The 24,701-nt window shown below is 41.2% G+C and overlaps 1 protein-coding gene across 3 annotated transcripts in view; it reads left to right on the top strand.

Moving 5' to 3' along the window:
• EPS8 (EGFR pathway substrate 8, signaling adaptor) overlaps nucleotides 1-24,701 on the top strand; it is a 143,204-nt gene that overhangs the window by 22,685 nt on the left and 95,818 nt on the right. For all 3 annotated transcript variants that reach the window (XM_075505515.1, XM_075505507.1, XM_075505497.1), the window contains exon 2: nucleotides 12,177-12,320. The gene's annotated coding sequence lies outside the window, so the exon portion shown is untranslated. The remainder of the gene's footprint in view (nucleotides 1-12,176; nucleotides 12,321-24,701) is intronic.

Here is a 24,701-nt window from a genome sequence, read left to right as displayed (position 1 = left end):
TCACTGTACATCCAGCTATTATTCTATTAATTCTTTGTGGAGAATTGCCACATCTTTTGTTTTTCTTTGGGTGGGGAAAGAGTTTAGCCTGTTCTCACTGAAGAGCCCAGAGTTTGAAGCCACAACACTTACACGAGGATTAACTTCTTTAAGGACTTGAGGGTCCCCATGGAGTTGCTTGAAGCCCATTAATCAAAGATTGAATTTTCAGCCCAATGTATTCGTTATGTTTGTCCAATTCCTAGAGGGCCAGTAAATCAAATTAATCTTTAATTAAATTTAAGCCTGTGATAGGAGGGGCCAAAAAAAAAAAAAAGGAAAATCATAATATGGTAGAGTTTAAAGCTTGAAAGATCATTAGACAAGCAGACTGTTACTTTTTCTGGTTAAAATGTAAATACATTTTAAATTCATATTTCTGTAACTATGTTTTAACTTAATAATTTTTAGACTCGAGTTAGACTTTCAGTAATACACTGATTACTGTGCTTTTGCCTTCATGGGAAGAGTATTTTTTCAGACCAGTCGGTTGAAAGCTCATTTGATAAGCCTGTCTTGTCATGCTAAGCCTGTAACTTGTGTTGATCAAATTTGCACCTGTAATAGGAATTTTGTTTCTAATGTTAATATTACTATAGTGGATGTTTCCATATGCTAGAAGGGGACAAAGTGATAAAGTGATAAAGATGGTAGTCACTTATATGTGTGGTTTTTGTATGTATTCTGAAGTTGACTTAAATATTCCATTTAAGTCCTGCACTAGGAATCATTAGGTGTGTGAGACCATGCGGAATTACTTAACCTCCTGAAGATGTCTGCATTTTAACAAAACAGACATCAGTTTTGCATCTCTAGGTCTATTGATTGTTTCTGAGGAAAATTGCTCTTTTGATTTAAAACCAGTAGAAACTTTCTTAAAATACTCTTCTTCATCAGGGCAGTATTGCCCTCTCTCAAAACAGCAAGGCGTCTCTCCACTTCTGGTTCTGAAGGGCGTATTTAGTGTTCTTTCATATCTCTTCTTTTTATGTCTCATAAGAAAATTTGTGCACAAACAGACACTGCCAGCATTTTTTTTTTTTTTTGCGTTAAATTAGATTTCAATGCTCCAGAGCTGTGAAAGACACTATTAGCCTTAGTCTTTCTTCTAGAAACACCCTAGTTAAAAGCTGTCACTCACTTTTCCTTGGCCCATTTCTTCATTCATCTAGTTTTAAAACCATTCCTAGAAGCTTGCAGGAAGTTTTTGCCCACAGGGTGTGCTTGGTGTAATCCGCTGACATTTCACAGAATCATATAGGTTGGAAAAGACCTTTAAGATCATCGAGTCCAACCATAAACCTAACACTGCCAAAACCACCACTACACCATTTCATAGGTCTGTGTCCTAGGTGGGCAACCTGAAGTAGCTGGTTTATGTTTGGGGGGTTTTTTTGGCATGGCATGACACTGACAGCAGTGTCTGGAGCCTCCTGGGAAACGAAACTCTTTCTTCTGGACTATGATCTTGATGCATCAAAAGGTTTCTCTGTCGTCTTTTCCCTGTGTCTCCCATGTGCATCCTTCCTTTATTTTAGCAGTCTTTATTTCGTCCTGGCAAACAGAGGGAAACTGGGGATTTATTATTAAACTCTAATAAGGGTGCACAAATTGTTTTGAAGTTAAAGACAAACAACACTGCTTGGACTGTGTAAATAATGCAGTGGGTTACCTGACATACTGGAGAGGCTTCTAGAGTTTCTCGCCTCATCCCATCTCCTGCAAACAATTGGTAAAGGTTGGCTTCCAGTTAGGCTGGTAACTGTTACGTTCTTCATTAGGCTTAAAAAGGGGTGTCTCTATTCTCTGGTTTTTTTGTAGTGTTCCAAAGAAATGAAACTTCCCAGGACAGTTACCAAAATTTTCCTCTTCCTTTGCTTTAATGTGTTTTGCCGTAACAGAGGTTGAGAAGTTTCCTGAGCACCCAGCCACTCTCCTTGCTTTTGGTAGGCTTCTGAGGAGGTTGCTGAGCCCAGTTCTGTGACTAAGCTATGCTGTGGTTTATTAAACTATCTAATAAATTGCAATGATACAGATGTTAACATTTAATTAAAATCGCAACATACACAGCCATTCTGTATTCACAAGCAAACGCGTGGATTTGGTAAGAGTTTAAGACTGGGCCCTTGCTGGCTTGGTCACAGCTTCACCCGCTTCAGCTGAGCTGTGTTCTTGCTTCTACTAGCAGAAAAATCTGGTTTCCTTACTGTCAAACAGGCAGCTTCAGTTTAGGATACATCTGTTGGCCTCTGCAGATCTTGAGGCTGCAGAACTGGCCTACTCCATGGGATATATTGCCAGATTTCTGCTCTGTGAAAGGAGAGAGATGGAAGAGAAGAAATGGAAAGCGTTGTGCTTAGGAGCTTCACGGGTTTGCACTAAACCTGCTCTGAACACAGCAAAAGCTTCCTCCTTTTGTTCCAAGCCTGGTAACATACGTGTGTAAGATGCGTTTTGTGGTACCCGTGTTGTCAGCCCTTCCATTACAACCTCCTAACTTCAGTTTTGTATTTTGGCCCTGAGTTTATTGCTCCGTGCAAAGATGTGGCATAACCTCTTTTAGCCTAAGGTGAACACTATTTTATCCACATTTTTCTTGAATTTGTTTACCAGTTTAGGGTTTTATTTTGTTTTTTTTGATTCAGCACCATGAATGTGGTATTTTATGGCCACAATTGCAAGTCTAAAAGTAGCTTTGAATACATAAAATATCAAGGTGGTGAACATTACTTTAAATGGTTAGAGCAGATTTCTGCTTTTATTTGTCTGTTTTCCCCAATAGAATTCTGGTGGTAAGATTAAAATGATGAAACATTGGATTAGGAATTGTTTTTTCAGAGGGATTTTCTGTTTGAATGTTAAGCATTGGTAATGATAATACATGACTATGCAGTGAACAAAACCAAACACAATTAAAATACTTTGTTGATGTTGGCAAGACAAAATTTTAGGCATGGGCTGGCTTTCCTCTAGCTTTCACCTTTTTTGCTTCTGGATGGGATGCACAAAAGTCCATTTTGGTCATGTAGATCTTTGATGTCCTTATTCTGGCTCTGAGGCTTCAAATTTGTCTAGCTGTGTTGCTTTAGGTTATTGTGTTCTGGTCATATTTGCCAGGCAAAAATAGTGTGGAAATACAAGAGGTATGCAGATAGGTTAATATAGAGCCAGTGAAAAGAAGTGTTTTGTGGGTTTTTTGGTTGGTTTTTTTTTGTTTTGTTTTGGGTTTTTTTAAGTTTGCAGGGAGGTTGAGCTTTTTGCATGTTTGTTTTTATGTATGATCAGTTAGCCCAGGATTAGGCTTTTTTTGTTTGTGGTTTAAATCCTGCTCTTGGCCAAAAATGAATGTTAATTAAACTTCTGTACTTATATGTGCCACACTGCAGAATCAGCTCCTTATTAGTTAGACAAATAAAAGCACAAATGAGATAAGAAAGTCAAAAAGAAGCTGGGATCAGATCAAGAACAAGCACTCTTGTTCTGAAATTATAAAACGGAGGAAGAGAGATGCTTAGAAAAGTTGGAAGGTGACACTTTAAATACTTAAACATGAGGATTTCCTTTTTGTACACGCTTAACTTGTAGAAGGGCATTACTGCAAGACATTACTGCAAATATTACCTTTTAATAGGCTTCAATAAAAGAAACATTAGCAAGAAAACATTTATAGAGATAAGTGGTGGGTTCTGTTGTTCTTTGTTTTTTTTTTTTTTTAATTTGTTTGTTTTGTGTTGTTTGGTTGTTTGTTTTTTTTTTTTTTTTAAGTGGAACCTTTTAGAAAGCTGATTCCTAGCTCAGGCTTGGGAGTAGCTGGGTAGAAACTGATTAAAGGAATATTACTTTATAGTTGTCCATCGTAGGGCTCCTTATGAGTACTTGGCCATCATTGGTACCAGTCATCACCTACAGGAAACGGAGCTAGGGGACCTTGTCCTACAGCAAAGGAACTGTCATGCTTGTTATTCTTATGTAGGATCTGAGGAGAATATTTAGCTCAAGGCCTCCAGAAATCCCTGCCTTTCAGAGTATTGCAAGCTCTGTCCTGGCCAGAGTTCTGGTCCAGACTGGGTTGCTCCTGGTGATGTGCACTAGTGGAACGCAAGCTAACAATAGAAGTAGTAAAGTGGTAGTGATAAATACTATAAAAATAGGTTTTGTTGTTTGAATATGTTTTTTACAGGAATTAGTAGTTATGCTCTATTGGGAGCATTACAGATTCTTCTGAAGGAATAGAGTGGCCCCAAGAAAATTGTCACCTTGTCTCTGTTGCAGAGTAGGCAGGCCATTAAGTTCCAGATTCTTCTTTTGACAAAATAATGTCATTTTTTTGGTTAGACCTGATAGTTGGCCTGAAAACAGGTTTGCTCCCCCCCCCCCCCCCCCCCCCAGCTGCATTACTAGACTAATAAAAGCCATTACAAACCTTGCTTTTCATAGTTGCATTGATTTTTAGGATGATTTAACTTGGAATGCGACACAATGAAGAACATTAAATTCTGATAAACCATTAATGCATGAAGTAGAGGTCATACAGAAAATAATAATGAGTTCAAAGACTCTGGTCAGTACCAGTGACGGAATAGAAGAAAAAAGGTCATTAGCCGCTGAGTTGCGTAACAGGTTGCTTTGAGTTAGAGCAGAAGCTTTATTACCTTGATGGGCAATATCAGAAGAGACTAGAAGACATCACTTATGGTGCAATGCTTTGACCCCAGTGGACTAGATGAGAGCTCTAACATCAGCGATTCTAACTGGGGATAAATGTAAAGGCATAGGTAAGGAATGGTGTTTGAGAAAATGGGGAGATGAACTGAAAATTGTGGCATCCAGATGTCTTGATACTGTGCCTATTTGTGATTCCCAGGGAAAGGATAGCACGTACTAGTGAAGAGTATCTGGTTTTATTATTGAGTATAAACAATATGACTTGATGTGCTTGAGTGTGGAAAAACATTATATGAGCTTGATAGACCTGTTAGGTGTTTCAGAGGCCATGTCTATGGTGTGCTCTGTCTTCTCTTGAGATAAAAATTTCATGAATCCAAGTTTTGATATGGCTTGGAAGCAACTTCTGATTACATCATGATGGGGAAACTCCCCCTGCTCCTCAGCTATAAAGAGAAAATTATTGGCACTAAAACTGATTTATTACTACAGGCTGTGCTTAAAATAACTTTTGTTACCATAGTGGCCATAATGTGGTGGAATTCTGTAGGTGTATTGATGTGGAAACTTTTGTGCTTGTCTTTGTAGAAGTGATTTCAAAAGGCTGCCTGATTTTTGTGCTTTCCTTGATAAACAGAAAAGTTTCAAGATCTTCCTGATGACACAGTTTTGCACTGTGGTAACAGAGTTAGGAAGGGTCGGGTTCAGGAAGGACTAATAACTGTATGGTTTTAAATTTATACCAGTCTGAACCAAATGTTCAGTCATTCACCTTTTGGCCATGAGTTTTCTTCTTAACTATCTAGTTACTGACTGCTCCTTCTTGCTGCTTCCCCATCCTTCTCCTTGTGAAGGGATTCCCTTTTTTCCGGCTTCCTTCCTCCACATCTCTAGAAGTCTCACAAGACAAATGAGCTACAATAAATTTACACACGGCAAGATTAGCAAATTTTCTAAACAAGTTTCTTTATTTGTTAGATTTCAGTATGAGTACTGGGTATTTTGTGTAGGGTGCTTTTGCCTTTCTGAAAAAATAAGAGGAACCTGACTTTTCAGACTACAGTGGGACAGTTGCCTGGATTATTTCAGCTCTCATTTTACAAGAGGGCTAGCAAAGGAAGGACTTGATAGCAAGCAGCTGGGAAAGTTCATTTTCTTTGCCGCTGAGGACAGCGGACGTTTTGGTAGGCTCTAGTGCTGTGATCTGCGAAGGATGGATGTTGTTTTACCCCTGTCCGTGCGTATCCTCTTTGTTTCCCTCTGTCTGTGGAATGTCATCTGGGCTTTTTTTCCCATTGCCGAACATGAAAATTGAGCAAAAAAAGTCAGCTGGAAGAACTAGTACTGTTACTTTTCATGGTCGAGTTTCTGCTGCTCTGAGCACCTGTGGCAAGCAACGTCCCCTTCTAAGCCAGTAGGAGGATGAAAGAAAATTATCTCGATGAAACGTCTTTGGGTGGTATAGGGGGAATGCAAACTATCTGCATGGTGAACAGGGATATGAAGGGTGTTTTTGCCACAAGGTGGTATCTGGAAATGGGTCTTTAAAATGCTCTTCAAGTCACATTGAACGTGGTGAGTCTGGGAATCAAGGGCTGAGCAGTTCTGGTCTGAACACCCTTCAGAGCGACTAGAAAGACACCTTCTCTTTCTTGTGCCCCCTGCTCCTTTCCAAAAAAACCAAATTATTTTTCTTACTGCTTTTTCCAGTACCACATGTGATGCTTCCCACACATCTTTTAAGCTACGTCAGTCCTTGTCAAAGGTCTGAGAGTCGATGTAGCTTTTAAGAGCGTTCACAATCTTACGATCTCCCTTCGTGGGAGTAGGCGGGGAATTTATGCTTGAGCCACTGTCATCCATGTGTCTGTTCCCCACTGCGATACCCTCCATGCACATCCTTTTAAAGTCTGTAATGGTATTTGAAGACAATAATCTAATCTTCCTGAATAATATGCTGCGTTCGGTTTTGTTTGCTTACCGCATGCATGTGTCTAAAGAGACAGATTTGTCTTCTGTAGTGCTAACAAGAAATCCTGGGTCTGTTGAAATGTGAGACCAACTGTCTATTGACTTCAGAAAGGCAGAAACTTAACCATGTGAGTCTTTTATTAATAATCTCTCTTTACTTCAATTTAAAACAGAGTAATTTTAGGAATGCTACCAAGATATGCCCCGGGTAGGGAGACTAAGGGTTTATATATGAATATATTTGCCAATGAAACTTTTACATGCTCAAGATTAGAAGTGGATCCAAGTTGAAAATATGAAAACAACTTTTATAAAACCTGAGACCACTGTAATTTGTTTCCTGTTTCAAAATAAAAACGGTACTGATTGGTTTTCATATGAATAAACCTGATCCTTGCAGAGCTTGAAACCTAAACATTGCGGCAGGAGGAACCTCAAAGTAAACCAGACTTCATTGTTTACCCTGCAAGAAGCTGAAGCTGGGAAAAAGGCAAAAGTAAACAAGGAAACAGTGACAAGTAAATAGCCACTGAAATCATCTAACAGTTAGCTGTTAATAAACCAAGTCTGGCGTTAATGTGCAGAACCAAGGAAAGGTATCAACATTCAAAGGGCAGGAATAATAATAATAAAAAAACTTATAGCAACTTTGAACTTCTGCGGCAATGAGGATGGATAACTTTTAGACATCTGACTCAGATTTAGGAAACTTTGTATCAGTATAAGTAACACAAATACATTTTGCAGTTCTGTTGTCTTTCCGTCAGGTTTCTGTCCGTTTGTATATCCTTCCCAGTTCTGGGGGGTATTTTATCAGTCTATTTAGGATGACTCTTCTACAGTGGGATTGTAGTGCAGCATTTTGAAATGATATTATCGAATAAAATCTTTTAAGTGTCTGACTCGTATATGAGTTGTGTGGAGGTTTCCATCTCTCTTGGCATTCTGCCCGTTTCAGGCAAAATGATGCAGCACCTTAGCCCGTGAGACTGTGAGCAGAGATGGGCATTTCTGTGGCAAATATGACAAATATGCCTGTGGTACCTTGGTGGGGAAAACTGTACTTCTGGTGGTTCTGGAAGCAGTTTTGCATTGTATGTTTTGTGAAATGAGGATTTCTGTCGGTCAAGAAACTTTCACAAATGTACATGTAAACAGAGTTAGACATCAATGTGTTTTTTCTGGGGGCTCAGTGTCCTCATGTAGAGTAGAGGGTGTATATAATTTTTTAAAATTTTAAATCCATTACTATTTCTAAACAGTGTTTACAAAAACATCACGCTAAACGATATGTTGTCTCTTTGGAACATACCAGTAATGCTTTTCTCTTTGCCTTGCAAAGAAGCTTTTCCCTGTGGACTTACCCATCAGCTCCTGAAAGGCAAAAGGAGGTAAAAGCGGAGCTGAAGTTGGGTTTGGTTTTTTGTTGTTGTTGTTTTACTTTTTTTGCTAGAAGACATATATGACTGATTTAAGAACAAAATATTATGTTAAAAAACCTGGTATTTGATGACTTCAGGTTCTTTTTCCTGTGCTTCGTTACCTTCTCAACATGCCCCATCTCTTATCTTGGCATTCTCAAACCCTGCTGGTATGTATCAAGAGACTAGCATTAAAATACAGAAAGAAGGGGGGGGGGGGGGGGGGGAAGAGTTGATTACAGCTGCTTAGAATGCTGTGGAAAAAATGGTTTAAAAAAATGGTCCCAAAAAACCCCCTTCCAGGCTATTATTACTAATTTCACAGAGCAGCAGTGGTTCTAGATCTGTTCAGGTGGCCAGTTCCACTCACTTTGAAGGGTGTGACTGTGCTTTCTCAAGACAAGGCTATGCCAAATTAATTGAATCCCCCCCGCCCCCCCAAGCAAATCTGGCCAGGCTGCACTTACTTGGATTAAATACAAGCAAAAAGAAAACTCGCATCAGTTCAGGAAGTTTGTTTTGTGGTTCTTTGGAAGAGAACATTCTGTCCCCTCTTTGCAAAACCAATACAAACAGTCTCTTGGCACAGACACTATTCTTTGTAGATACCTTACTTTAAATTATCTCTCAGTTATTTTGCAAGATTAAGTATCGCAGTTCCTATTTCCTGGATAAAGTCTGCCTTGTATAATTGTGCTTTCACTTTGTAAGTCACATCTGCAGAGGTAGTTGGGCGATACGATTAAATCTTCTAAACACAACTTGACGTCTGTTGATGAAAGATACTGAATAATAGAAATGGTGATGATAAATTATAGGACAGTAAAGGTTGTTTATAAAATAGCACTTATTCAGAAGTGGTTGATATAACCATTGTAGAAATTATCATATAAATATGGGTTGTGTGATCATTGATGTTACTGGAAAAGAGCCGTAGAAGTACAGAGTAAACCTGAGTAAACCTACCAGAACTGCGAGGCATTTTTCTTTATTGGGTAGTTGAGGAATTGTGTGCGAGTTTCTTAGAGAGATGTCCTCTTCCCTTGTGTTTTACATTTTTTAAAGGGTATTATTAAGGTACTTTGGCTTACTAAAAGAGTATTGAGGACAATGTGTTTCATGTACGTATATTAGCCATTTCTCACATGTGATGATTTGGCATGTGCTGCTGGAATTATGAATAAAAGCAGGGAAAGAAACATGCGCTGTGCAACCTTAATCAAACAGGGAGCAATCTCTAGTGCCCTCTTTTGATACTATATTCGGTGAAACCAATTAGGGGAGGATCTTAAGTGATGTTGATAGGTTATTGGACTGATTCTTCAAGTGGCCATAACTCTTACTGACTTGGGCTCTTACTAGAAGGGAAATGAAAGATATCTTGTACCTTGTAGGAGGCAGTCCTACTTGTAGTAAGTAACATTCCCAGAGAGTGATAAAAGCAGACCTATAGCCTGTCTGAACAAATCTCTGCTGTAACAGCTTTGAAGTGAGCTGAAGGTTTACACACACATTCAGATGTAATTTTTGAGAAAGAGCTAAATTTTTTTTATAAAAAAAAAAACCACACTGAAAAACCCCAACCTTGCAAACTTTCCGTTTCCATACATTTAAATCCAAAGACTAAAGTGTTTTGATTGTCATGTCTGTCTTATCTTTCTAGCAAAGCCCTTTTCCTATAATTAAAAGGGCATCAATTTTTCTAATTGATGCCAAATCCAATCTAAGCCACCCACGCAATTATTTCACCTTCCCCCTCCCCCATCATTATCTGATATTTTGTTTGCACAGTCATTATTCATTAACTGTGTTCATGTCCAGGGCTGCAAACAGTAAAATCACATTAGCAAGGAAGAGCTTTGAGACTCACCAGTGAAACCTGTTTTTTCCTTTTCTGTTTTACATAGCCTTTCAGATGAGAATCCCAAAACCTGTCACAAATTCTGGAGATAAGGAGCTTGGAAACAATGAATGTGCTAGTGGTTGGCACTTTCTTTTCTTAGCAGAATTCTTTAGTTCTTCCATACTACTGAGAAGAATTAAATCCTGCATAAGAAGCTACTGAGATCACAAGTTACTACTGGAAAAGAGGTGTAGTCTATCCTCTTTTTTACATGCATACATATACATACATACATGTGTGTATATATGTATGCATGCAGCCAAGCCTATTCCCCTGCCTCAGAGCTTTATAGATGACCCTGTTTGACCCTGTTTGCTCCTGAGGCTCTTTGGTCTGTTGCTTTTTCAACATTTGACCTTGGTTCCGCTGAAATCAATGGCAACCCTCTCTGACTGGCACTGACCCAGGGTATTGGTAAGCATTGGATGGGCTACTAAACATACTTGGCTCTTAGAATGCGCCTCATCACTTGCAGTCATATTTTATTAAGAAGACTGTCACCTTTATCCATGTTTTTGCAAGGGAGAAAACAGCCATGGGCAGGTAGAGGGTCTTGCCCAAGGCCAGTGAGCTGGGAAAGGCCAAGGCTAGTGGCTGGGAAACGAGGTGTGGATGGAAGGCAGCCTGTGCTGCCTCAATGTGCTGTGCCCACGTGTCATTTCTTCAACCTGGGTTTCTTGGTCAGCGCACCATTTATTGCCTAGCTTCCCTTAAAATATTAGAATTTTAAGCTTCTGACAGAATTGGGTGATTACCAGATAAACCACCACTATAAGCTGGTCATGTTAGTAAGCAACTTGATAAGGTTCCGTACGTAAACTAGCTCAGTATACTACTTTGTATATCAATATGCAAATACTGGATCAATTCAGATTGACTGAATTGACCTATTGCTGCTTGCCCTGGTACTGGATTGACGTGTTACTGCTTCTTCCTAATTCTGTTGCTATATCAAATTGATCTGTACTTTTTAATTATTTTTAATTGGATTTATCTTAAAATGGAAAACATCACTGCAGGGTTGGCCCTGTAAGGGAGGGGGAATGGAACCGCCCATAGAAGCCACAGAATTGCGATAATGTCAAAAGGATGTCCCAGAGAGAGTAACTCATAAGAAAATTCAACTGTAAACAGGGCAGGTTTGGCAAAATTTGAAGGGCTGGTCAGTGCCTGGCATGGTGCAGCTATAAAGCTGGAAGTGACTTGTACGTTAGGTTAGAACTAAGAACAACACCAGGTTATAACTGTGTTGGATATGACTAAAGAAATGAAATAGAAAAGGACTAAGCCTGTCCGAACTCTTGAATGTCAGATTCAAAATTGAGGGGTGGCAAAAATTTGGGGAGAAAATGGGAGAATACCATAACGGCATCTTCAAAAAAGACAAAAAAAAAAATTAAAAAAAATAATACAGCATTTGCTGTCTCCTTCCTCTGCCTCTCGTCTTGGTTTTCACCTTACTTTTCCTTTTCTGCATCCTCCTTCCCCAGGTGCCCCATGGGCTCCAGCCCCACTGGTTTGTGGGGAGTTTTTTGAGCTGTCCCCAGTTTCTCTCAATACAAACGCGTTTTTTCCCATCTCTCTCCCAATCGGGCCACGTGGCTGCTGGTGGCTTGTGAGCGCAGCCCTGGGCTGCTTGCCCCTCAGCCACAGCTGAGTGCCAGGAGCGCGGGGGCTGCCTGGGCAGCAGTTGTCTCCTGACAGGGACGTCAGGAGAGGAAGGGGCTCCGCTCTCACCCATACCTCCATCCTCGTGCTCGACCAAGGTTTTACAAAATGTGTTTACGAACGTGTTATGCTCTCGTTCCCTTTGGGTTTGCAGCCTTCTCAGCTCTGCTGAGCCTGTCAGGTCCACGGCTTTGTGATGTCCTCACCCCACCCTTGAAGACGGATCCAGCCTCAAACTGTGCTTGAAAGCAGGGTTTAGGGTGGAGGTTGTCCAGGTATCCTGACGATGAGGTTCTTGTTAGCTGTTCAGAGGAGTTCTTTTTGGTATTACTGCTATTTAGAAAGTTCACGTTTGACAGTAGTGGATGAACTCTAATCAGAAATGTACTTCCCCTCTCATGTAATAAGGGAAATCACATTTTAAGAAGTCAGCGCTTAGCAAGTCTAACTGATTGTATAATGCACAGTGGAATTGCAAAGGTGAACCTGTTTCTTCTCTGTTTTTTCAGTGATTTGTCCTGTTGGGCAGCTGCCTTCTGAGTGACTCTGGAGAGATGCCAGCCACTTGAGCGGAATCAAGCAGTGGCAGGGACAGCATCTACCCAGGCTGAAGTTTTAATCCAGGCACGTGGCATTTGCAGAAGTGTTTGCTGGTGAGTTGTACGTACGTGCAGCTTCTCTCTCTCTCTCTCTCTTTCTCTCTCTTTAACAACTGGTACCTTGTTGCAAACTGTAAGTTTCTGGATGCAAAGACTCGCCTGCCTTGCTTGTTTTTCCCAGAGGACGACTGACGAGCTTAGAGAAAACGAGAGTGATCCAGGTTACCAGCTAATCTTAGGAAATCCTTACTATTTGCTTGTATGTTTATGGATTATCTTTTCCTCTCCCTCCACTGAATGAGTAACACCCTGGTGAAGCCGCTTCAAATCTGTAGCGGTTGGTGTGCTGTACTAGACAGTATCACCGTGCCTTTTTAATCAGAGGAGGTTTTATACCCTCTGCCTTAGCGCTTCATAGCCTGGAAATGCAAGCTGTGGGGCTCTGATAACAGGAATAGAGACTGGCTGGTGTCAGCACGAGGATGATTAAAAGTGCGTGTGTGTGTATGGGCTTGTTCACTCCCTTTCCAGCTGAATAGAAAATGAAACTCCCCAAAGCCTTTTATGTAAGTGCATGGTTTTTTTTTTTTCTTTTTTCCTGTTTAAATCTCTGTGTGGCTGTGCACAGACAAACTTCATCCCCAGCTTCCTTTTGAAGATACTTTGTAAAGAAAAGAGTGTGCTTGTTTTGACCTCCAAAGCGTGGTCCTGTCTTCAGTTCAATACTAGACATACCCTCTCTGCAAAAGATAATAGCTAGCAATTTTTTTTTTTTTGAGGGGAAGGTGGTTTCCAGTCAGTTTCTCCCATCTGTGATTTTCCTTGATAAAACAATGGCAATCTGTTTCTTCCAGCAGCTGAAATGCTGTGATTCTTTGACAGCAAATGTGTGGAGTGCTGCCTTGCACCTTGTTACACCCTGCTTTATTTAAGACACTGTCATGCTGGGCTGACTGCTGTCTTCCCAGGAGTGTTGCACCAAGGAATTATTGATGAGATGCAGCCTGGTCTGCAAAGCGCACGTTCACTGTTAAAAACAACATATGTGCCCTTAACTATTGCTAATCATTTAAACATCTCTGTGAAATTTGGGGGAAGTAGCCCCTCTGTATGTGGATAGAGTCCCATTAAAGCATTGGCACAAAACAGTTCAGCATCTCATTCTGAATCTTCCTATGAATATCAGAGTTGAAGATTGGTGCCTTAAGCAGAACCACTTGAAGTTATTTTCTTGAGAAGGTAGGAGGAGGCCCCTGTAAGGATGGGCACGGGAAAGGCAATACACGTCCCAGGCTCTTGTCTGACTCTTTCAGGTTTTTACCGTGTTGTTAAGAGTGCTCGTTAGAATATTTGGACAAAAACCTGGAGGTCAGTGCCATACTGAGCTGTACATGCTAACTTGATTAGCAGCGGAGTTGGAAAATTACTCTGGCCTGAAAAATTATGAGCGTAATGCTGGCTTTGTGCTGGAGGAGGCAAAGGCAGAACAAGGAACTCGGGTACATTATTTCAAGGTCCAGTAGTCTATTAAACCAGGCTAAAACAAGTAGGTTTTAGTTAATGGGAAGTTTGGAAAACCAAATTTGGTGCTATTGTCGGGTATCCATTGTATTTTTGCAGGTTGGAAGATACCTGTCCTTAAGTTCCCCTCATTCTCATTACTGCTGCTCTTCCCGCTTCAGTTCAAGCGTAACAGCTGCTATCTTGGGAACCGCTGAAGGTAGATGCAGTTCCTTTATACTGCTCAAGAACTCTCAACGCCAGCACTTAAATAATATAACAACTTCAGTGATAACTCCAGCAGCTTTGGAGGAGAAAGGTTTTAAAATTGTTGCAATTGATTTTCTGGTCCTGTAGAAATAGAGAGAGCAAGGTAGTAATTGAAGCGATGTATTTTATTTAAAAGCATTATCGCTTGGGTAGGTGCACTTCTTTTCACCAGTATTTTAAATTATTAGAAGTTAGAGACCACAGATTTTCTAGAAGCCTAATCATTTCATGTAGATAAAATTATTCTCTTACAGTGGAAGCATGTCTTGGTCAGGAAGGTCCTAAATTTAAGACTAGCTGCGCTCTGTCATAGCTGTGGTCCCAGTCTGACTCACAAGCTTGAACGCCAGCATGGGGTAAAGGCAAAAACCTTTGCTCTCCTGCAGCGTGGGTGGGAAAGCATCTCCATGTGGAGAGACTTCCTTCAAAACCCAAGATCATCAGCAAGGTACATTGAAAATTCACTGTGCAAATAAAGATTGAGTCAGCCAACGCCTGCTTATCATGTCAAGTAGTGATTACACCATGACGTAAATCACCTTGTGCTATGAATGCATCCAATTTGATGGGTTTGCCTGTGGCTGCACTTAAGAAATGTGTGCGTCGTGGTTTAACCCCAGCCGGCAACTAAGCCCCACGCAGCCGCTCGCTCACTCCCCCCCGGTGGGATGGGGGAGAGAATCGGAAGAGTAAAAGTGAGAAAACTCATGGGTTAAGATAAAGACAGTCTAATAGATAAAGCAAAAGCCCTACATGCAAGCAAAGCAAAGCAAGGAATTAATTCACTACTTCCCATGGGCAGGCAGGTGTGCAGCCATCTCCAGGAAAGCAGGGCTCCATCATGTGGAATGGTTACTTGGGAAGACAAACGCCATCACTCCAAATGTCCCCCCTTCCTCCTTCTTCCCCAGCTTTATATGCTGAGCATGACGCCATGTGGTATGGGATATCCTTTGGTCAGTTTGGATCAACTGTCCTGGCTGTGTCCCCTCCCAGCTTCTTCTGCACCTGGCAGAGCACGGGAAGCTGAAAAGTCCTTGACTAGTGCAGCAACAACTAAAACATCTCTGTATTATCAACACTGTCTTCAGCACAAATCCAAAACGTAGCCCCATACCAGCCACTATAAAGAAAATTAACTCTATCTCAGCTGAAACCAGGACAGTGTGTGAGCTCAAATGCAGGTTTTTTTCTGTTTCTGAGAGTGTTGTAGTAATAGAGCATAGAGCTTCAAGTGCAGCGTCTGTGGAGAGTGTCCTGCACTTGGGGTTAGGCGGTGCTTTGCACTTTGCTTTCAATCCCGCTCTGTTGCTTTTTGCTACCTGCAAATGCAGTTTGCTCTTTTGAGACTGCAGTTTGAATCTTTATCTGTAACCTGAATTTTCTCATACTTTTTTTTTAATTGATCCTTTTATTTTTTTTGCATTTCTAGTTCTTCTTAATTATAGGCATCCTTTGGTGTCAGAGCAGCATTACACCAAAGTGATTGGCTAATACAAATATTGCAGAATCAGGTAAATGAACCTCCTGCCCCAGGTGTTTATGTTGCTGGGATGCTGAAACACACTGACAGAAATTGCAAACCATCATAAGCCTGCAAATGATTAATGGTCAACTATTAATGATTATTGTGAAACTTAAGAAAAATGTTAGCTTAAGCAGTCGATTTGCAAACCACTCTTTTGCTAGCATGTTTTGCTTAGATCCATGGAATCACTGAAGCTAGATGGGTATTTCTAGTGGTTTCACTACAGCAAAATTTAAGTTATTTCTTGATGGGAGTAAATGGGACTTAACCTTTGAGACTGTGTTATCTGCTCCCATCACCTGTGTTTTCCATTTAAAAAATAAAATTCCTAGAATCTATTGGGGTTTTTTTAATCCTGTATTTCAAAACACATGGTTACCCTATCTTTTAAATCCTGAAGATAGGGAGGGCATTCTCACATCAAGAGCTGGCTGCTCAGATGGAGGATTTGCTTTTGGAGAGACAGGGAAATCTGGGCATTTTGAGTATTGTCATTGCATGTGGTGTGGCTGCTGATGCCCGCGTGCCCTGCTCTGCAGGCGAAGGATCAGTGTCACGAATGAGAACCACGTTGCTCGCTGAGTGTTGACAGCTTGTCATTACAGACAGTGTTTTTTTCCTCCTGGCTTGCAGTTGAAAAGGTTTAGAAATGATCATAATCTCTTTCCTCAAGTGACTCGGGGAAGCATTGGGGTTTGTTCTTTCCAGATTCGGGGAGAGAAGCGACACTCGGCTTCTCATTTGTGCTGAGTTTACAATTATTTTACTGTCTCGGATTTTCTTAACATATCCAAAATCATTAAGCTCCCACAGAGTGAAAGAGGATGTGAAGAAAAGCAGCAGTGAGGGGAGAGGAAGGAAGAAATGGTAGTTAAACAGGTTGGGGTTTTTCTTGGTTTTAGGTGGGGTGTTTATTTTACAGCGGCTATTCCTGGTGCGTAGGGGAGGCCGCAGGGGAGGTGGGGTGACAGTGGGTACATGTAATAGAGTATGGCATTTGCTCAGCCATGTGGCAAGAAGGAATTGTACCTCAGCCAGTTCTTCTCTGTCCTTTTAACAGGGTGCTATAGAAGGATTTTTTTGTTTTAATGCGTAAGTACGGCCATTCTCTGCTCTGGGCATGCATGCCGGGCTGCTGAAAATGAAATTAATAAATGAGATCCAATGACATAAAAACAAACCCAAGCAAACAAGCCCTTTGTAGGGTGCAGGCGGAGAGCACCCTTCATCCTCCGTCATCAGAGGAACGGGGCTGTTTGAATTGGCTTCCACCTTTGTTTTGGGAGGTTGCTGTGGTGATGAATAACCTTTGCGGAGGGTGTGCGAGCAAGAGTGCGCGCGTGCCTTGGTTCTTGCGTACAAAACGATGCTGCTGAGCGCACGGCTTTTCACCCCTGCATCAGAGCAGGTATCCCGGCAATGGTCGGCTGCTCCCCAAAATGAGTTAAATAACAAAACTGTTGTCTCGGAGCTAGTTATTGACACGGTGTTAATCTCCTGATCACTTCCTCGCGTTGTTTTCATACCAGGTAGCAGGAGACTGGGTGGTGGCGAAGCGGTAGCTTTTTCCATTGCATGGAAGGGGAGTTGCAGGGTAGGCGATACGCCTTCCTTGTGCAAGCTTATGACACCTGAGCTGGGTCTTGTTATCTGGGCTTGCGGAAGGATAGTAGGCGGAGAAATAGACTGAGAGAGGTACTCTGTAGAAGGAAAGAGGGAAATGCTATTATCTGAGAGGGCTTTCCTTCCCCCCCCTCCCCGCCACCATTGCAAAGATTACATTTTCTATACTGAGGAAAAAACCTGGGGACCATCTGCGGGTTAGTATTGTTTCTTTTTATTCTCCATTTATCAATAAATATTACAACAAATTGTTATTAAATTTACTGCAGTGCAAAATAGATGAGTGTTTTTCATACTAAGATATGAAGATCTGATGTAACAACTGCATATTGATACAAAAGTGACTGTGAAAATTAGAATATACGTATGAATATTCTACATGAGGCTTACGTGCTTTCTTCATGAAGTTGCACTGGTACAAGTATAGTTTGATGGTACATTTGTCTGAAGATGTTATAAATATCACTTCCAGGTAAAGAATTACCTTCAAGAAAGTCTTGGAAACTTTGTTTCCCCCCTGCTAGGAAACCCTAGCAAGGGTTGGCAAGAATGAATTACCGCCTGAGGCAGCTCATGGAGAATTTTCTTCCCTGCATATTACCCTCATTCCCGATGTGTGTGAAACTGCCCCATCCATAACTTGTAGGAAGTACTCTGGGAAAAACGGAGTCACTCGGAGGTGATCCAGTGGCCGTGACAAATATAGTGAAGTTTAAAATGTCTACTTTTGCTGCATAATTCCTGAATGTCAAAAAAAAAAAAAAAAAAGTGTGAATTAGTTCTGTGTCAGCTCCCCATCTCTTCAGGGACCATCATAATTGGTGGTTTCATTTGTGAGGCTACGTACTTTGAAGGTTGTCTTGTTCTTGACTGCAGCCATACTGAAGGATCAGAGAGGAAGATGAAAACGTTTTAAAAGCAGTAAGGCCTCTTGCAGTATTTAAAGTGAAGGTGGCGAGGACAGAGTGCGTGCCCCCCTTGCACAACTGATGGGACTTCTTGCTGGGTTAGAGCACTTGGGGAAATAACCTCCTCTCCCTCCAGCAGTTTTTGAGGCTTGGCATCTTGAAGTTTTCCCCAGCACAATTTAAACATACTGTCAGCTCCCTTTAGTGGCTCACTTAGTTAAAATCACCTTCAGTAAGGAGTATTTAATTATGTCTTCTAATACCTTATTCAGGCTCCCCTCCTGGATTTTTGAGAATCTGGAGAATGCTGCTAATAGAGTGGAGCCACCATTTACAGGAATAAATTAATAGCAGTACCATAGCTGTGCTTTTTACATCTGACACATTCTCCAAGGCTAACACCACACCTCCTGTACTTCTTCAAATTCATTTGTTCCGTTTCAGTTCAGTCTTTTGAAATATTTTGTGATGAATGAGTTCACTTCACAAGCTGGTGATCAGCAGCAGCTGTTCATAGTCATGCTTTAAATTGAATCCATCTGTCAGTGGGGTCTTTAAAGTGGGAGTTTCACATTGTCAGGAGACCTGATTACACCAGAGCACTATCTGGGTGCTGTTTGCCAAAAAGAAAAGAAAAAAAAAAAAATCAAAGCGAAGTGTGCTTGGATGGGCTCTGGGATACCCTTGCAGTTTCTTCTGTAAAGCCATGATTTAGCCTGCTGAGAGGAGAGCAAAGTAGCTACAAGCAGTACTTTTGCACTGACATGCAGATAGGTGTTCAGATGGAGGCTGAAATTAGAAGATGACCTGCAGTAAGCTTTGTAGAAACCATACGCAGTGCTTGCTGCTTGTTTTTTAATCCTGACCCTTTGATGAACCTCATCACCAGCTCTTTACATTTTTTGGTTGTAGTATTGGGGCAGATTAATGTTCTTCAGAGGATGAGCTGAAGAGGAAAAGATACAGCTTATTCAAATCAGCAAAAGGAGACAACACTGCTTTTTTTTTTTTTCCCCCCAGTACACATGCATCACTTCTTATTTTCATTTTTAAGTAGAGGAGGGTGAAATGTGTCCTCTGAGGCTGTTTTGCAAACTGCATTTAATGCAACATTTGAGAGCAACAAATGGTCATTTGCTGACTGCGTTAATTGTTCTTACAATTTTATGCGAAAGCTTTGATCCGTAATGTTCTCTGTAAATTACATCCTGGATATGGAAACCAGCTGATTCATGGCCTGCAGTCCCTTGGTCTTATCCACAGGTAACTTCTCATGTTTTCCTTCTCCCCGGTTTGTTCCTCACCAAGAGTTTTGTGGGGAGGACTGGGCTTGTGCTGGGATGTGTATATAGCTCTATGGAAAAGCATTTCTTACCAGCAGAAGCTTATTCACCAGAATACTGCATGTTTACCTAAGTATGTCATTTTCATTACATCATTTTGCTTTAGGAAAGAAAAACCTTCCTTAGAGGAGCAGAACAGTGGTGCAGCCTCCTTTGCCACTGCAAAACTTTTATTTTTGTAGTAGGAGGGCCATATTTTATTTCTAGGCTCGGTCATGGTCTCCAACCGCAGAGACTCCCCTTTGTTGGTGGTCAGATAAACGTTGTCTCCACAGCCCACATCGCCTGCAGCAGCAGGAGACCTCACGCAGCGGATGAAGTCTGCCCGTGTTTCTCTGCTATAAGCTTCTCCGTCTCTCTTTTTTTTTTTTTGCTGTTGCAGTCTGCAAGCATTGCTGCTCAGCAGTGCAGCTGCATCGCCGCTGCATTCCCAGTGCAAGTGCCAAGCCAGCACTTTAATTAACACTAAATTCAGTGCTGGCTGAAGCACAGAGGAAGGGGAAAAAAAAAAAAAACCACAACAAAACAGAACACCCAGAGTGGCTTTGTGAGCTTGTATTTTATGTCAGTTAAAGCTAGTACAGTGTCATTGAAATGAAGTGTCCAGTATCATAGTGTAAGAGAAGAACTTCTTAGCTTTTCTTTGACGTATAGAAAGCTGCATTGCATATACCAGAGCCTGTTATCGCTGTGTGCCTGATAAATACAGATGATCTTTTTTTTTTTATGTAGGCTCATTAATGTGTTCCACATGGAGACGGTGAGAATTGCACATCGAGTGAAGAGATTGATTGATGTTGGCTTGTGTTAAGAAAATATGGCTGACAGAAGGAGTAAATACATGCTCTTTTTTTTCCTTTAAGTGCATTGTTTTTCCTGCATGTGTTTAATTGGAGAACTTAGCAGGGGAATGCCCTTGCTTAATAGCTGACAGTGTCTTGTTGTCTTCCTTTAAAATACTTAATAGAGTTAAAATACAGTTATTAAGATCTGGCACTCAGTTGAACGCCCACTTGGGACTTTGGATTATAAACACACAGTATCTGTAAATTAGCTGCAGACACAGAGTAAGTATTTGGTCCTTCACCATTTAACCTAACAAGCAGTAAAAGCTGTGCACCGGTGAGCAAGTGAAAAACCTTGTTCCGCAAAGCCATAGACAAATGCGTCCCTCCTCGCTGGGAGCGCTCGGACCTCTGAAAACCGCTGGGTTCTGATTTCAACTTTTCAGACTTCACGAGTTGGGCCTGAAGGGAGGGATTTGGCAGGAGAGGAAAGAGGAAAACTCTTCTTTCCCTTCCCACGTAGAGAAATGGAGGCGAACGTGGAGGGCACGTTGAAAGGGACGGGCTTCCCCCATCGGCAGGGGCTGTGCGGTGCGACGTCTCCGCGAAGGAGCTCGGGGGTCTGTGGGCAGCCCCAGCCCGCTCGCCTCTCGTGTCCTTCTCCAGGCTCAGTATGAACAGGCAGCGATGCCAAGCCCACCGCCGCGTGGATATTTGAAGAGGCGGCAGCGATATCTAAGAGGATTATGAATGAAATTCTCAATGCCTTGTCTAGACTGTACTGATCATTAAGGATGAAACGATTAGTTTTTAAAACCAGGTTCTTTTCCTTTGGCTTTTAAAACTGGGTTAAAAAAATCAGCTTTTTGGCACCATGGTATGCTTTAAGCAGAAAAGCTGATTGGTGTTTGGGTACTCTGTATCTTTAGTTTCTCACTTGAAACTAGATGAATAATATATTTTGTGAATATCTGTGGCTGAATACAGGTTTAATGTTTATATTGCTGAGATAAATTCATAGCGTGAGCAGTATGAATAGTGCTGTGTAAAACTTTAATTTTTTTCTGATTTGTATTTTCATGAGTAGTTGCGAGTAACATTTTAGTATCTGGTTTAATTTTTATCAGGTGTGCACAGATACCTTGTTCCTAGAAATGCAGAGCTGGGAACGGGGTAAGGAACAGACAGTGCTGACTGAACGGTTTTGTGATCTCTGTTATCGCTGCAATTCTTGGTGAAGGTCTGAAACTGCAGTGGTTGAGCCAATAAGGATGTGATAGACAGCAAAACATTCTGAAGATGCTAGCAAGCCAATTTTCATGTAGCACATCTTAGTAGGTGATCCTATGTCAGCATTATTGCAGTTCCTCAGTTTATTTTGTAGCTATTATAGCAGAAGCTGAAATACACTTTGCTATCATTTGGAGATGGAAATTTCTTCCATTGATTTATTTAGAAATTCTATATGAATGACCTGTTGACATATAGAAAAAGTAAAACTATGAAAATGTTTGCTATGATCTGTTGTTGCCAATATTTTTACCTACAAGATTTCTTCTAATGCAGCCTAGGTTATAAATGGGAGAGTTTACTTTTTTTGGAAATCCTTTCAGTAAGTGAGGTGAAATACGGCCCGCTGTAAGCCATGCAGAATTTCTTAATGTTCTCTACTGCATCTGGGAAGACTTGTTTAGAGGGAAAAATAAAAAGACTGCTCTGTGCTATTTATTCACATACAGTATTCCCCAAAAGCACCATATAGTAGCATACTGTGTAACCAAATATCATCTGTCATGTAGTAGCAATGAGCTAAAGGTTACACTTGTTTCCAAGTGTAAGTATCCAAAATTAAGTACATTTTGGGTACTTAATTACTAAATTTATTTACCTGGAGCCAAATTACTTTCATCTCCTGCCTAGTCAAACACTACTGCAATAAAGTTGTACCATGTGAAATTTTACTGGGCCCTACGAAATTTACTTTTTTGGTGGCGTGACTGTTTGGGGTGTGCACAGAAGCCTCTGCAGATTGCCACTTTGCTGAAATCCTCAGCAGCCAGCTAAATACCGAGTTGTAGCTGTTTGCGCTTGTGATGGTGTGTATGTGTTTTTTAAAGAGAGACACAAAACCGTATCCATTTCCTCTGCCATCTGCTTTTTTGTATTTGTGAGCAGTATATGTTAAGTAACCGGGTAGCTACCTTAGGAATTATCTGTTGTTTTCCTTTAAGGAGAGGAACGCGCGCTTGTCGTAGTCAGCGTCGTGCCGCTTGCTGTTGGTCTCCTCTTTGCAGCTGGTCACTCAAACGCATGTACCAGCCAGTAAGAGAGGGCATGGCTGGCTGTGAATCACTCTGCGATTTCAAAGAATACCCACTTTTCTGCTGGCGTAATTTACGTTTCACTCCTCAGTTGCTCTACAGTTAGGTCAAGGCAAACCTGTAACACCAGCTTTTGTGGCACAGGCTGCTCTGTTTGAAGCCGGGTATGTGGCAAGGCATCATATTTATTACCAAGCTCCTAATATCCATCCAATTTCATCCCTGTCAGCGTTGTTTCCGTGGCTCAAGAGCCCTTGCTAAAATACCGTAGATCTCACGCAGGCCATGCAACATGCACCTTGTAACACAGGGCTTCATCAATGTTTTGTCTTCTGTGGCTGAACAGCATTTCGGGCAAAGAGGAGACCGCTATGCTACTTTCTTGGTAGACTTAATTGCTGATAAATAGGGATCTGATTCAGCTGACAGCTCACAGTATCGATATGTTCCTATCAAATTGTGTTGAGTAGGTTTATGAGCTGCCCAGAGCTTCAGGAACTCAGGAACTTTGGCACCTGCCTGTTTAGAGGGAGGTGTGGCTGGTGGCAGCTAATAATTCCTTTAACAGAGGTGAAGTGCAGAAAAATATGGCCTGTATAGCAAATAAGGAAATGCACATTCCTTCTGCAAAAAGGAGGAGTTGAAGTTCAGGACACTGACAAGGCATTGATACACCTGTACAGCTTTACAACGCTGAACTGCAAGCACCAGTTGAAGGTTTCGGGTTTTAAAGAGGAAGGGTGTCATTCTTTCTTCTGTTTCCATGCTGATGCCTCTGCAGGGTGAGGAAGGGAGTTTCTCTGTCTGAAATTCTTAGTAGAGGTCACAAAGATCACCTGCTTTATATCGCGGTCAACCATGGAGCATTGGCTGCTGACAGATGCAAAATATTAAAGCAAATGGATCAAACATGTGGGTCGTCATGGTTGTGTATTGCAATGATGGGCTCATTTTTTTTCTTATTCCTTGTCCTATTGCTTTTCTTATTTAAATAAAGCTGTTGATTTTTCCTTCTTGTGTAAATGAATTTTTCTTATAGTTCTTACTAATCTTATCTTTATGCTTTAAAAAAAGAAAAAAACCCAGAATATTTATTCTACAGGTGCTAAATTGTTTCTCATTCTTCTTATTCTTGTTTGGAGAAGGCGAGGCCCGAAGAAATTCATACCAGAACTCTTTCTTCTTATTATTGTTACTTGACTTCTTAAGAACAAAAAAAAAAAAAAGTAGAAAAAATACCCTTTCTACCATGTGACCATTTAGAAAAGCAGTGTCTCATTTTAAACTAGTTCATTGCCTAATGGATTGTATTATTTAAAAACAAACAAAAAAAATTGAAAAATCTTCCTCTGTGCTGTCATTGAAGGCGTTTAGAATGACACTGTTCATCTTTACTCATAAGGATGTATTTTTTCCCATCACTTAAACATTTTCCGTTAAACCTGCTTTTTAATTCATTATCGATATGGGAAATACAATTAGTCAAGGAGCTGTAAGCCACAGTCCCCTTTCCCTGCCCCCTCTTCCCAATTAGTTCCTCCGTTCTGTACTTCTCGGTGTTCCTGCATGCGTGTGTGTGTGTGTGTGGGATCACTTTCTCTCCTGGCTCTTCACCGGGCTGATTTCCATTCTTTGCTGGCAAGGAAACTCTCATTATTGAACCAGCAGAACCTTTCAGGTGCTGTTTATAACTTATCTTAGAGATTAGGCTTGCTCCTGTAGGTGATTGTAAGTGGAAGGAGTTCCTGAAGTCTGTTGCTGTTCTGACATTCCACCTTCGGTTTGAGCAGCTGCTCTCTGCTCTGGGCTTTTCCTCAAAATTATGCTGGTGAGCTCAGTACTTCCCAAGTGTTTTTAACCAGCCCTTTAGTCTTCTGGCTTGGTACCCAAGACCTGGGTGGCCTGGCAAAGCGAAGCTTTGGCTGTGCGTGTCCTGTCTGACTTTCTGTTGCTTCCAGGATATGCGCAACCTGTCGCTTGGTGCTCTGAATCGTTCCGTGCTCAGGTGTTCGGTGCTGTGCTCGCTGTTGAAGTAGCAGAGCGTGACCCTGTGCCGTTGATAGAAAATGTGAGGTGAACTTTGTGGTTTACATAGGAAGCCACAGAGGTGGTATCAAATTATATAATACTCCTGATGCTCATAAAAATCTCTGTAGA

This window comes from Mycteria americana, chromosome 1 (genome assembly GCF_035582795.1).
Source record: "Mycteria americana isolate JAX WOST 10 ecotype Jacksonville Zoo and Gardens chromosome 1, USCA_MyAme_1.0, whole genome shotgun sequence".
In the NCBI taxonomy this organism is placed as follows: domain Eukaryota; kingdom Metazoa; phylum Chordata; class Aves; order Ciconiiformes; family Ciconiidae; genus Mycteria; species Mycteria americana.
The sequence above is the reverse complement of the archived record's forward strand: the minus strand, read 5'-3'. Positions and strand labels throughout refer to the sequence as shown.